Here is a 15,530-nt window from a genome sequence, read left to right on the forward strand (position 1 = left end):
CACACATATCTGCTCTGATGTTGGCCTTATGTTCAGCCATGATGGGAGGACTGAATGCTGGGGCACAGATGGCAGCAACTGTCTCATAAACTTGGAGCTCTTGAATATTTCAGTGCACAAGGTTGAAGAGACAAAGCATGCTGTCTGCTCAGGGTTCAGAGATGCCAGCTGCTGTGCAAGTGGAGACCCCTAAAACATTTACATTGCACTTAAGCATAGGTGGTGGTACTGCTGCTCTAACAAAACAGTCTGCACTCTATTCAGAGGAAATATCCCTCCTGAAACTGAAATAACACCTGTCAGGCATTACAAGAGTGAAAGGCAGGAAGTTCAATTTTGGTTGAAAATGAGATTTTGTCATTTTTGTTTGTCAGCATTTGGTCATGGGAAGATAAGAGGATCAAGAATATCCTCTTATAAAGTCAACAAAATAGCACCATTTCAGAAGTCTTTTGCAAGCTAGTTGCCTGTCCAGTAGAAAAAAAAAAAAATTAATAAAACTTAAATCAATTTTTGTCAGCTTAGATGTTTTGAACTGTGCTTTTGGTCACCACAAACTCTGCCTTACATACATATAAAGGCTGATTGTATGTAACAGGGCAATACACAGTTGACCAAACTGTGTCAACAGTACTACTAGACGTGTTAAGCAACTGTGATCTAGACATCATAAAGTGGTGGACTCTGTGTGTCTGAGGGGCAGAAAACTGTATTTTTATGTTTTAAATCAACTGAATAGCTACTGACATCAACATCTTAGCAGGGTTTTCACTCTTTTACTCCACTGAAATAAAAGACACGTTGGTTAATAGTGTAACACTACAAAATCAATCAATCAAAAAAAAAGATCCACAATTTGTTTCAGGCTGTGGCATGAGAGACTGAGAACAAAATGAGTTCATAAATTTCCTTCAAACATTGCAATATCTTGAAATAAAGCTGGGTGAGGGAAATCAAGAACGTTAAATGAAAACTCTCGACCCATTGGCAGGCTTTGATTGAAAATATGTATTATCACTACCTGAATATTAAACCTACCGAGTACCTGATTAATTAGGATGGAACAGTGTGTATTGTGTGAACATGACTATCGCCCAAACAGAAAATAAAATCATGTATTCATGACAGCCGATGCGCTTATTAAATGTTGTAGGTAATTCCTGTTCAGTCAAATATGGATTAAAAATTATTACATTTTGCAGCAAAATAATTGGTGGTTAATAATTTAATCCTTGCAATTGCTTTTCTGTTGAGTTAAAATTTGGTGGCACCAAATATGGACAGATGATGAATATCTTGAGAGTGGCGATGGCCTTTGAGATAAGGGAAAGTCTACCATGAACGAAGCTATTACAAGCTAATTTAGCAGCTAATTCACACCACTTTCTGGTGTAACTGGGCCTTGAGCAATACAACACGATACTTTTAAGAATGAGATGTGATATAGGTTGTTTATGTCCAGTGGTTTTTCTGACGTCTCGTGTGTTTTGCTTCTACAGAGGAAAACATCAATGGGCTTTTTTACATGAGAAATTGACCAGACAGAATAATTTGCAAGCAACCAATGCCATGCTATAAGGTGACACTCTTTAAAGCTTACATTACCAGTCTTTCTATTTGTTTGGCTCTAAGCTGAAGCTGCTGTTTGGTGGTCAGGTGACAGGTTAGGGTCTGCTTCCTCTCACATCCGAACAAAAGAAACATTTGCAGTTGCAGTGACCAGTTTCCTCTTCAGTCTGTGCATTTACTGCACAGCTGTCATATTTCACAGTTACGTGGTGTTAAGGATCTGATTGTTATTCAACATAGTCTAAATTCTAAGGGTCCTCAACTCTCCCTTTGACCTATTTTTGACCCCGATAATCTCTTGTTACAAATTTGAAGTTGAAACACAGGGTCTTGATTTAAATGTCATTGTAAAGGTAGTTCAGAGAACTTCAAACTAGACTGAACATGATGTAAAGAGGTCTGTAAGCTCTGACTCTTCTCTGTAAATTGGCAGGATAGGATGGCCAATATTATACAGCACTTGCAGAGTAATAACAAATCAGCCATAGTATATGAATGATTTTGAATCAGTTGAAGCTGGTCTCTTAAAGCTTTTATCCTCTCGCTTTTCAAGTGGCCTTTGATACACAAGTGGCCAAAAGCATTCATGACAGCTTCATATGACAGCTTCCATACAAGCAATGATTTTTCCACCAAGTTAAACTTAAGATACAATATTTTCAAGGCCATGGATTTTCATTTGCTACGCAGTAGCATTCAAGTGGTATTTGCTAAATTATTTCTTGAGTCAAAGTTGATGTCCCAGGAAATCTGTCAGGTTTTGCTAACACTCTTGAAAACACTTGTCGTAATTGGATAGGTCAGCAGATCAGCTTAAGTGTATGTGAGTATGAATGGACTGGACTGAGATTAGTTGTCTTATTCTGTAGTTTGTAGTATTGTGCTACTGAGCGAAACAAAGTCCAAAGTCCAAAAATTGTTTCAGTTATGAGAAAAAGAACATGTGTCAGTATTTTTTTTTTTTTTTTTAATTTTTCTTGATGCACCTTAACTTTGGTTTGATGAGGTCAGATTCAAGGTGATACAGAGTGAAAAACATTGGTTAGTTTAGCAAATACAAAATCATGTAGAGAGCATCGCTATAAATTCAATATCACAACTTCTTCATGGTAATTCAGGAAACTCACTAGTTGACTATTCACTTCTGTCTGGAAGCAATTCCTCTATATTGCAGTGATGTCTAATTTTGTTGGAGAAGGAGAGGGCCTAACAAGATAACAAGATTATTTACTGGAGGGAATGAAGGCAATGTTAATCAGCATGAGTCATTCTTCCAACTGGCAAAAGCCCCAGTCTATTATGGATATGCACCAATTGTATTAATATTTGAAATATCATATCACTTGGGCTGTTATGTTATAGCCAGACAAAACTTGCCAGGTTGCCTAATAAGTAGATGTGTACATGTATATAGGAAGTCAATAATTTGTATTTGGGCAGGTTGACAATTGAAGCTGCTTTTCACAGGGCCTTGTAAAATGTTGTGCCAGGAGGGCCAGAGCCATTGCTCAGCTGCTGAGACCAGAGAAACTCTGCAGGAGAGTCATTGGCAGAACTGGGGCTTCTGAAGGAATAAACAAATGGATACTACTCTGATCTTTACCAGTGGGAGGACAGCTCAGAGTTTACTTTTTTAAATTTTGGGGATTAAAAAGCGGATCATTACACTGAAGCAGTGTGCTGCAGTGCAATAATGTGCTGTAATTAGTCTCTCTTCGTCCTTATTGACTGCTAGTTGGAGGGGTATTGTTCTTGAATGGAGGACGGGGGGAAAAAATGCGGGGAAATAATCAAAGTCTCTGGTGTGCAGTGAGTTCAGTCAGAGGTGACACACACACTCTCAGTGTCTGCTGTTGCTTTGCTTTATGGCTTATGTACAGTAAAGTATTCTGGATGTTTGGAGCAAATAAACATTGTTTGAATAAAAGGAGGGATTGAGGTTCCCTAATTAAGACTCATACCCTTGCTTTTCCAGTATTAGCTAAATAACTAGCTAATGCTACCTGTAGCTTGGTGATCTGATGTTAGCTAATACTGGTGCTCAGTTCATGAGACAATGCAAGATTAATTGGTTCAGAGATGTGTTTTGACATCAGTATGGAGTTTATAATTCTTTTCAGTAGGTTTTTGTAGCTGTGTCAGTTTAGTTAGTCTGTTGTCCTTTTGAAATTAGCTTTCATGATAGACACTCAGGAGTGCAGGAGTTTGACTTGGATTTGGTAATTGGACCATATTAAAATGTTAGTCAGGCACAAATCTAGATGCAGTATAGTAGTAACACAAAACAAATGATCAACAAATGATCCAGCGGTCATGCTTGCGCAGGTATGAGACAAAATTTGCTTTGTTTTCTGTGTGAACACCAGCACAATTTCAGTTGTATTTAAGAAGAATGATAGTTGATTGCTGAATCTCATTATACCAACTGATGGCTGGTGATGAATGGCATCAGTGGCCTTTGTTTATATAAAGTTTATATGTTATTATATTGAATTTTATTTATGTTTATATTGCTGTAATTTGTAATGTTTTATAGTTCTTCTGCACTAAATGGAAGCGGAGTTTAACATTTGTTGTGAGTGTTTATGAAAGTGTCAGAGCTGTTTGAATTAGACACCTTTTAATTCATTTTATAAAAGTTTCAAAGAGATCTGTATGCATGTATTTCAATATTTATCATGTGACATTGGGACCTTAGTGCTCTGTCTACTCTCTATCTTTCTGTTTTTTATTTTTATTATTAGTCAATGCAGATTTTGCAAGTCTTACCAAAACGTGGGTCCAGTTAAGCAGAAATGTTCAGATGCTTTGAACTGGCAAGAATTATGAAGTCCATAACTCTTTTTTTGCTTTTTTTTTACAACTGCATACACCTGCATGCTCAGTTGATACTAAGATGCTACACTGCATGTTCAGACTGCCCTCCACAAACAATCCACACAGAATTTTGAATTAATTTTTAATTTAAAAAAATATACATATATATATTTTAATTAATCAATTTGAATTAATTTAAAATCCACAGTACATTAAAATATCATTTTCCCTTTTATGGAGTGATCAGTCTTCAGAAAAATAAACTTTGCCTAGGTAAGTGTCATAGTATGAAGCCATCTGTAGGTCCTTCATGTCAGGTAGCTCCACAAGTTAAAGATTTGCCCTTAGGCCTTGGTGATGCACACTGAACAACTTATACTTAACTTAGTATTGTGCTGGTGACCCCTGCCCTGTGTGTTTTACACATTTCTCTCTTTCAGCACACCTGATTCAAATGATCAAATCATCGTGAAGCTCTGCAGAAGCCTCATAACAACGCATTCATTTGAATCAGGTGTGGACAAGGAGTGCCCATGATCGGAACTGAAAAATACTGGATTAGAGACACATGATTTCAAAGGAATTTTGATAATTTTTAAGTTTTAAATAATCATGGTCTGATCAGGGTTGAACTGCCGATAGACCCTCATGTATTTGTCGTAATGTGCCATATGTGAAGTCACCTCATAATTCTGCTCAACCAAAGCACTTCTCTGTGTAGTTCAACATGACTTTGATGTGCCATTGGTAGTGAAGGTTGGGAGTTCAAGATCCAAGTGCTGCAGAATAAATATCCTATATCTACTCAGGCTGCGTGAATTAAAGGTGAGACTTTAAAGTTTAATGACAATTTTGGTCCTTACAGTTCTGTTAATGGACCTGCCTGTGATTCTAATTTTTCTTCTTCTTACTTTTTAAATCTTCCATCTCTTTATCCCTTTTCTTCTTCCACCTCTAAATGCCTGATCCCAACTCACTGCTGCACAGCAGCTATAATTTCATCTTCAAACATAAAGAATAATATTTTGTAATGTTGTGTTTAAAACTTGACCAGTCAGAATTTAAAATGATGGCAGCTTTACCTGAGATAGAGCCGACCTGACTGACACAAATATATTTTTACACAACTTGAAAAGTAAGTGAAAAAAGAAACTAAAATGAAAAGTTACTTTTTTAACAGCTGAGTTTTGCACTCATTGCACTACTAATACTAAAGTATACATCGATGAAGTCTCTGCCCAGTTGCACAAATAGGAAATAGGCTTTGTTCTGTGTCAATTGTGCATCTGGACTTGAATTTGAAAAAGGAGCAATTTCTCCAAACATCGGGTGCAATTTACAAATGAATTTCCTTCACGCTCGACTGCTTCATAAAAGAATTTGTCCTGACTCAGATTGAACACAGTTGAATGATCCTATCCATATTCCTGACTTCTTTACAAGACAATGTTTTCCATTTTCTCAAACACAGAAGTCTAAAATTTCCATGTTCTCAGGTGCAACAAGTGTTACTGATTGGCCCTTTTTTCTGCCACCAACCTCTTGTTAGGGTACCAACTGGAACAAAATGACACTGGAGAGAACTTGTGCTCTTTCAAGGATGAAGGGGATCCTGTTGAGGTGACAAAGATTTACACTGCCACTTTTCACAACTGCACCAGATAAAATGGTCAGTATTGCTTTCATATGAATGATTTTCCAGTCATGGCAAATGTATTTAGTCATCTAATCTAGTAGAGATGCCTCTCAGTAGATCATGAGTTAACTATCTGAAAAATCTGCTTTCATATTTTCTTTTCTTTGCACATTTTATCTGTGTGCGGAAGCATGACTGCAACCACCAATTATTTTCCTTATCAATGAATCTGTTAATTATTTTCTTGATTAAATGATGATTAAATCATTTGATCTAAAAATGCAACATGTCTGTGAAAAAATCCAATGATACTCTCTCAGTGAGAGAATGCGAGAACGTTTAGCTGACTAATGAATGATTAAGTGATGAATCACGTATTAGCATGATTTCCTATTGATTTTGAGGATCAAGGTAATTATTGTTTGTCCTTACACAGCATTGGGTTGCACAATAAAATGAAAGTTTTTATTCTCCTTTATTCCAGAACATATGCACGAGTAATAAAATTTAGTAAAGAATAGGATGAAAATAAATAGTTGAGTATGTGTGAGCATTCATGCACACATGCCCACACATAAACAAACACAAAATTTTCTCATATATGACCTCATACACCTGCCATTCACACTTCCAAAATTACTGCATGTTATAATGTTAAAAACTGCATTGATACATTCTGGCATGATGTGTTCTAACCTTTGGCACAATTGATTTATGCAAAGCTAAAGGTGAAGCCATTAGTTTCTGGTATGAGATCCCTCTGTGAGGCCGATTCTGAATTTATAAAATTTCAAGAAGCTCTGATAATTTAATTTGGAGTGCCCTTTTATAGGTTAGGTCACCTGCAGCGCGCCCTGCAAATTGAATAAAGAACAGTAATAGAAAACAGGATGTCAGGTGGGCTCCCTGCTTATAAAATCATTAACAACAGTGTGTCTTTTCTCATAAAGGAGCCCATTTATTCTGGGGAGGAAATGTTATGAAAGTGTAGGGAGCAACTCAATTTATTTTTCATTAGGAATTAACTCAGGAGAATCACAGAGAGGGTTAATAGCTGTACATGTACATCAGCAGTGTGAACTAATAGGTTTGAGAAAAGCCTGTTCAAAAGACTGCTGTACATTTTTTTTAAGTAATGCTCTCACCTTGTGTGCCTTTTTAAGTAAGTTGCTGTCCCCATGTTTAGTCTTAATTATATTGTGTATAAAATATTTAATAATGTGTGTATTGTACACATGGCAATCTAATTTTATTCTGATTCTGAAATTATTGCTTCTCAACATAATGTTGTTTTGTAAATTCCATGTATTCATCTTCATTGTAAAGAGGAATGTTAAGAGACAGAAACAGACTGCACCCCACCCCCCACCCCCCACACACATTGGTCTCATGCTGATGGCTTTGTTTGGGTCACATCAGAATAATGCAACAGCCAGGTCAAATCCTCTCCATCTTTAACAGACTTCCACAGAGCTCCTGGTGCTCTCAGCATGATTCAGGCCATGGGCCGCAGGAGGTAGAAAACCCTGCCTAATCCCTTCAGTGCTTTTACAAATATCTATATTTCCTCACTGAGGAGATCTGAAGATTACTGCTACAGCTTATGTATCTGTGGACAATGAGTTATTATTGTACCCACATGGTGGTTTTTCATCTGCCCAGCAATCTATTTTATGGCTCAAGCAGCTTTTCTGCCATGGATCTTGGGAATACAGTAGGCCTACAGTACATGTTGCAGCAGTTGCAAGACTCAGTGTTTCTTGTTCTTGTTTTTGGATTGCCAGGAGATTCAGCTGTAAACGAGAAACCCATCGTTTGCCCAACATCCGCGATCAACACCTGTTTTTGTAAGTTCCTAATATTTTAGTTCTATACTTTTTAAATCAAATATTAAAACAAAAAGTTTTGAAACTGCTCTGTCAGTAGAGTGAATTGGTTTTGGGAATAAGTATTATGGCAAAGTTACTTTTTATAAGGCTGTTGTGAGCTGGAAGTTGACACTGAGACCAGCAATGCTGTTCTGCTTTGAACAATTTCGGACCCTCAGGCAAAACATTTGGTCTTTTGGAAAGCTCTATTCCTGAATTATTTTGGCCAGATATTAAAGGTTGGGTCTAATTATAGTCCAACAAAGGCTGGATTGTTGTGGGTCATAATAGTATCAATGTTTGAGCATTTATGTTCTGCTCTTATATCACAACACATACTGTATGTCGATCTGCTGTCAGCTAGTATTGGGACAGTTAAATTATTGGTCAGACTTTGCTCCAAATGATGACTGGAGTAAATGAAAAAAAACTTGTTGTAATTTAAGATTGCCGTACAGGTCTGTGAGTTGACAGCGAAGCAAAATTAGAAGAACGTCATATGATCATTTTACAGTAGAGATTGTTGTATATTTAACTTCAAGGTGACTGAAATCTGGATCTGAAATGTTAAGCTTAGTCAATCAAACAAGAATTTTCAGATATTTTGTCTCAGTATCTGGCAGAAATGCAAGCTATTTGCTGGTTCCACCTTTTCAAATGACAGCATTTGATTCCTTTGTTTTTGATATATTGTAGTTGAACGAACGTTTCTGGCCTTTCAAATGGATTAAACAAGCACATTTCTGGCAAAAAATAATGAATTGAAAAAAATAACTTGCACTAGTTAATAATAAAAATAATTGCTATTTTACGCTGTAAAGAAATCTCCACTGCAGTTACAAGGTTTTCACCTAAATGCAGTGATAAGACGATGCGATCTTGACCTTTTACTTTAGTTACTGTTTTTACGCTTCCTAACGGAGGGGCTCATACATAATGTCTGGCTTTCTTTCCCCTGCCTCTGCAGATGTAGTCTGCAACTGAAGAAAAGGAAACTCTGTAAAAATAAACAGCTGTTTTACACACTGTCATCTGCATACGTCACAATATTAAGTTCAATCGGACTCACTGTTGCCCTGAGTTTTTGCACTGTTTGCGTTCAGTAGAGAAATCTGCAATGTAAGATATGATTATAATGTAAGACGGAACTCTGAGTATACACACACTTATGGGTTATTCATGCAGGTTATGTAGCTTATTAATTAGTATAGTGCCTCTCTGGTGTGTTCCAATAAGGACTGGGCGTTTGAAGTGTTTCTTTACCAGCAGAGGATGCTCATGGCATCACAGCCAACTCTGCAGAAGAGCTCCTCTTCCTTTTCCCTGAAAGTTCACCCACCAGGGAGGCTCTGCTAATAAGTTCCCTGGGCTAAACACAACCTGCTTTCAGCCTCGTCTCTCCAACACATAGAGGACCAAACATGTATTTGTTCTTGTGGATTTTTCAGTTGAGCTTCTAATGGTTGTACAAAATATTCTGCTGCCTAGTGTGGGATTTTAAAATTTGAGTATTTGTATCGTGAAATATATATAAAAAAATCTTTTTGTGACTTTCAGTGTTCGCTCTTCTAACCACTTCACAGCAGTGAATAAGGATTAAATAAATTGCCTGGGTAAGGGCTGGACCAGTAATGGTCATATTTTCATAGCTTAAATCTGAAATGGAAATGAGAAGCAATTATAACAGTTTTTAATATTACCATTATTCCATAGTGACCCTTCATTTCACACATTTTGGGCACTTTGGTTAAAGCAGACTTGTGGAAAGTCATTCAGGTTTTTGTTTTTCTTTCTCTATGAAAGGGGTACTTTTCTCCGCTTTGACCTCTCGGTGGAGTGCTTTGTGTGCTCACTTTACTATTTTATTTTATTTTTTTCTTTTTCTGCTCGGTCAGGGTGTCTGACTGTCCAGGAACAGTCACCCAATCTGCAGAAGAGGGCTTTTACAGGCTTCTGTGATTTCTTGTGGGGAATCACATCCTCAAGTGTCCTCTATGACCACTGAATTGCAGCTGGCGGCTGTCATTAATGTGATTTCTTTCTGCTGAGTGAATGAAATTGACATTTAATGACAGATTTCATTTAGATACAACACTTTAACATTCAAACTTCACAAAGCTGATAATAGATTCAAAGCAATGAGGCAATTAATGTATTTGTTGACAGAAAACTCATTGGCAGTAACTTTGATAATCAGTTAATTGTTTGAGTCCAAATTTGAGTACAAATTCCTGTACCAGCTTCTCACATGTGAATACTTTGCTTGGTGCTCTGTCTTCCATGATCGTAAACTGCATATTTTTGGATTTTTGGGCTCTAGAAAAATCTGATGGACCTTTTATTTACAATTTTCTGACACTTTAAAAACCACAGGCTTCAATGACTAATCAAGAAAATCAGCATATTGGATACATTTTATTAGATAGTTACATTTGTTGATGAATTAATAGAAGTGACAATGAGCTCGTTCTTAAATCACGATCTTGATTTCTTCATTCTGATTCTTAATCTTCATTTCTGAAATGACAGCGAACATGTATTTTCTTTCCACTGGCATCATAGAGCGTTTGTCCATCTTGAGCTCTCCCTTTGTTCTATTTTTCCTCCTCACTACATTTGTGTGAGAGTGATGCTGGTTGACACATATTTGGACAGGGCAGAGCCTCTTCTATCAGTGGAAGGTGTCCACATGCTTGTGAAGTTATCACCCCCAACAGATCAAAGACAGTTGGCACATTATTTATGCATTGCTGAAAGGTGAGGTATTCAGCTGAAGTCAGGCAGCAAAGCATAACCATCCCTTATTCTGAAGTAATGACTTCCTCTTGATTGAGTGCTCCCAGTCAGACTCTTCTTTGTGTCCTTTTGCTTTGTTCTCCGTAAAAGGCTACTCTGTGAGACATGAGACCCCAAGAAAAAGTACCCATAAACAGTATTATTCATTCTTTTTTTCAAAAATTGCACAGTGAACTATATTCAAAGAGTAGCATAATTAAATTTGAAGCTTCATGTCACACCAGCAAACTAGGATAGAGCAACACCAAATTCCCCTTACCACAGTTTTTATGAGGAGTGGACTTTTGTAATATATATTATAGCCAAAAAGTACATTCAAAGAAATAACTCTTATCTTTTGCTGACTCCATAAAACTTGATAAAAAAAATCAATAATGACTCAAACATACATGCTTAACTTCCAGGTTGCTTTCCCCACACTCTGATGATTCTCAAAAAACATTGTTTTATGGAGGCAACACAGTGTTGAGCATGAGGCTACTCTCGCTCCCCTTTACTCTCAGGTCTAAGGCAGCAACCATGGTCCGTACATTTCAGCAGCTTCCAGAGTTAGACGTACAGGGGCCAAGTGAGCTCAACACACTGCAACTTAAGGAAACACAGCACACAAATAGACAAAACTCGAGCAAATGAAGAAAAAAGAATTTCAGCAACTCGACCACAGATGCAGTGTTTAGAAGTGTGCTGGGTTTCCTGAATCAAAGCCCCCCTGTCCATGATGTTCTGGAAACAGTACAAGAGGTGACAGTAATGCCTTTTGATGTGACGTGCTCAGGTCTTATGATTGCATCTTGTGGCCAAACCAGCTTTGTGAGTAGTTTAATAGCCCTAAGGACCCTGACACACCAAAGTTGGGGCATTTCTGAGCGGCAGTGGCCATAGTTTTTCCTCTGCGTCTTGAACGTTGGAACTAGTTGACCTTTGTTAGCAGTGATTGAACATGTCGAATTTGCAGCAGGACCAGTTGATGAGATTAAATCTGATTGGCTGTTCAGCTGGCTAATACATAAATATTTTCAGAACGACATGGCCATCTATTATGAAGCGAGCGAAGACCAGCTGAAATCATCTTAAGTCAACACTACTGTATCATAGCAGCGGCTGTTTCTGTATTACTTTGTGTTGTGTGTATTTGCTTTGTGTTTGTATATTTGGTTGTTTTTGTTTATTTGCAGCACATTTCTGTGTTGCTTGAGAAAACACATGTTTTCATTGTTTTTTTAGTTACCACAGATATATGTATCTGAATGATTAGCTCATATGTTTAAAACTAAAACTCCTAAAGCTATTGCTAATGCTCATGTCACATTTGACTTATGCACTGTAGGAATTAAGCGATCACTGGTCTTGCTTACTGTTTTGTTTGTCTCAGCTGCTGCAACTGATAATGAGGCAACATTAAAAGATCAGTGCCACTTTAATCAAATGTTTCTGATGACCAGTGGAAGCAGATTTAAGCAACATGCTCACAAAGGACTATTTTCACTCAAAGGTCATCCAGGATAAGTGGGGAGAAGAAGGTACACCTCGTCACTTTTTGAAGGACTAAGTGTTCTGCACTGAAATAGACCACTGGGAGACTCAAATGACTCAAAAGGCTATATCAGCGAGCACTTGTGGTCGACGTTATTTATTTATTAATTTGAGGCCTGTCTACTGACACATCTGAGTGGTCTAATTGCTGCGAATTGACACCGGTTACTGTCCATAATGGGAGCTTGGGAGTCTTTCCTAACCGCGGCTCATTCAGCCGCCCCTCGCTGCAACTTAACTGCCCTTAAAATGTCTGATTGCAACACGGGAGCTGTGGGGCGAGACAGGATTATCAGTCTTTGTTGTGTGACTGTGTCTATTATCCTGACCTCTATTCACAGTGGGCCCTTAGGAGTGTCGCTTCCAGCCACACGGCAAACTACCCCATCCCCGACAAACAACAAGTGAACCAGAGATCTCTCCCTGTCCCAATGCACTAGACACTTACAGCTCCAACACTGGGCAAAGCACTCCTCTGCAGGTAAGGCCATCAAATCCCTATTGATTTAATAAAGATAAATTGGAGGCACTTCCTTTCAATGTTATTGCAGCAGAAACGATTGATTGTTTGTGTTGACTGGTGATATTGTCACCCAGTTGGGTGACTACTGTTAGTTTAGGAAGTTCATTATTACTGAGCAGCTGCTGGCAGAGCCTTCAATAGGGAGATAAAATGCAGGCAAAATGTTTGAGCAGCTCTTAGTGCGCTTGGTTGTTCAACATGCCAGTGATGAACTGTGTGAGCTCTGTAGCTGTGTGCTTGTGTGTGCGCGCCTGTGATTTTGGAGGAGGGATGGGCACGTCGATGTGAGAATATTTTTTGCAAAAAAAAAGTCTAACATTTATTTATTTTTATTCAGTATCCTCTGTTGTGTTTTTTTCTGTTTTGCATATTAAGATAAAAGTTGGCCACATACAGTTTGAGATTACTTGGATGATATTTTTTATTTTATTTACATTCCTGAGTAAACTGTTTTAACGTTTTAACATTGTACTTCTCAATATTGAAACAATTTTCCCTGTAAAACCTAAATTTAAGAAATGTGTGTTCTGTCACTAGATATTTTTCTTCAGTAAAATTGTCTGTGTTACAGACTACATTTTTAGAAATAAGTGTGAGGAAATGGGTTAGAATCAGCAGTTCAGTGGTGATTTTAATTCATTATTAATAATATGTTTTGGTGACCAACATTTCATTTGACATCTGATAGTAAAAAATAATAATGTTGATAGAGTACCTCAATTTGAGGGGAAATTTATCTATGAAGACCCTGCATCAGGAAATTAAACTTGTCTCCTCTTTTATAAATTCATAAAATTTTGACATTGTTATGTATTTGATGTGGTCACCTTTTGTATTAACATTTAATATTATTCTAGATGAAAATTATCTTGCAGTACAAGTTCCAAAGCTTTTTTTCTCTTTGTGCTACTGACATATGGTAGGTGGATGGAATATGGTATGGAATATTGTATATGGTATACAACATCGCCAGAGGACATACATACGGACCCTTTTAACTGCTCACAGAGGTTTGTGGACTGAGGTCTGGCACAACGCAGCACACAGGCATAGAAGGCTTTATAATCCAGTTCCATAAATACATATCCATTAAAGCACAACTGATTAATTTATTATGTTTATTTTCATGGTGAATGTCATGTACCCTATATAAAAACTCTCTGCAATCACAAAGATGTGAGGGTGCCAAAGGTTTTTTTTTTAGGGCTTCTGTGGCATATATTCAGCATTTAAATGTGACCTAAAACCTAAATACACACATGATGAATGAAGGATGAAGAGAGAGAATTGATTTTTTTTTTTCCTTCTTTTGCTTTTAGTGTTCGCATAGTCGATTGAAATGTCTTTGCTGTCATGGCAGGATAAAAAGAGAAAAGGGCATTGAAGTTAACATCATTATTCATTAAGTCTTTTATAAAGCCAAATATGGTGGTTCTTTGGTTTCCCTGAGTTTATTCTTTCAGAAAAACAATATGAGCATATTCTTCTCTATCTGCCTTGAAAACTTTCAACCACAGAAAGTGTGAATTCACTTTGTTTCTGCGAGGCCTGATTCACCGCAGATTGCTTAATGGTTTGAAACTCACCCCTGACAGCACCATTAGAGACTTGTACAGAGATAATTTCCAGTGAGGCCCATTAGAGATGTTTTATGCAATCTTTGTTGCTGAAGAGTATTGAAATGGGTCATTCTACCAGTGTATGCTGTTGGACAAAAGTGAAAAGAAAACATAAACCGGTTTGAAACAGATTAACAATTTCTAAAACCACAGCTTTTAGAAACCCAGAGCAAAAAGCACACATTTTAGGATAAAAGCCGAATGAATTGACAGATAGGGGCATTAGTTGGGTGGTTTTCTACCTCACACATACTGCGTAATTAGACACAGTTTTACAGACATTTGTTGAGAACAAATCGGCAATGGTTTGGCCTCCTCTGGTTACAGGAAATAACTCTTTAAACTCACTTGGTAGATTGTTATTGCTGGGGTTATCTCAAAGTTGTCCCACTGTCAAACAGAGCTGGTCTGCAAACTGCAGAGTCTTACTTATCCTCCCTCAGCCCACTACATCAGATGGGGATGATTGCAGTCTTGAAATCAATGAAACCACAAACCTCCCTGATAATATTCCCTCTTGGGGTGCAGTGGTAGATACAGTTGGGTCACTATTTATCCATCTACCGGAGACTATAGTGGAGACATTTGTGGGCTCATTTTGTGGACTGTTCTCCAAGATATGTTATGAAATGAAATAAGATATGGAATAAAATAAAATACTGCTAACCTGGATTCTCATTGATAATCCAGGTCAGAAGGTTTTGATGTTTGTGCTTTTTCTTCCTCAGTGTTGAGAGGAAACACTGAGGAACACTTGTACATGATGGCACTTTTGTTCTTTGGATTTGTGAGATCACGAGCCTCTGGAGAAACATCCAAGGATGTCTAAGTGGACAAATTTGACAATATAAAAGTCTCTCAAGCCCTCCGATCAATCTTTGCTTTTCACTGCATTATTCCCCAAACAATAAAAAGACTATCAGATTAATATATAGTCTTTTCTTGGGCTGGGATTTATCCTTGTGGGGCGGGCAATGTCTCCTTGCCGCTGAGCAGTAAGTAGGATTTGGTTGACAGAGCACAGCGGGCCTAGAGATGTCTCTGCATTTGAGGTCACTGGTGGAAGCAAAGTTATCTAAAGCCCCAGTTTGGGTCGATTTTCCTCCTCCCTCATTCCAGAGTGAGTGTCAGAGATTAGTAGTGCATCCATCCTCCGTGACCTCTAGGAG

General features: G+C 37.7%; 1 long non-coding RNA gene across 1 annotated transcript in view; it reads left to right on the top strand.

Moving 5' to 3' along the window:
• Positions 1–5,728: 5,728 nt before the first annotated feature.
• Positions 5,729–15,530, top strand: part of LOC124061241 — a 62,489-nt gene continuing 52,687 nt past the window's right edge. The window contains exons 1-3 of the long non-coding RNA XR_006843704.1: positions 5,729–6,055; positions 7,807–7,869; positions 12,561–12,700. This is a non-coding gene — a long non-coding RNA (uncharacterized LOC124061241). The remainder of the gene's footprint in view (positions 6,056–7,806; positions 7,870–12,560; positions 12,701–15,530) is intronic.

This window comes from Scatophagus argus, chromosome 6 (genome assembly GCF_020382885.2).
Source record: "Scatophagus argus isolate fScaArg1 chromosome 6, fScaArg1.pri, whole genome shotgun sequence".
Classification (NCBI taxonomy): Eukaryota; Metazoa; Chordata; class Actinopteri; family Scatophagidae; genus Scatophagus; species Scatophagus argus.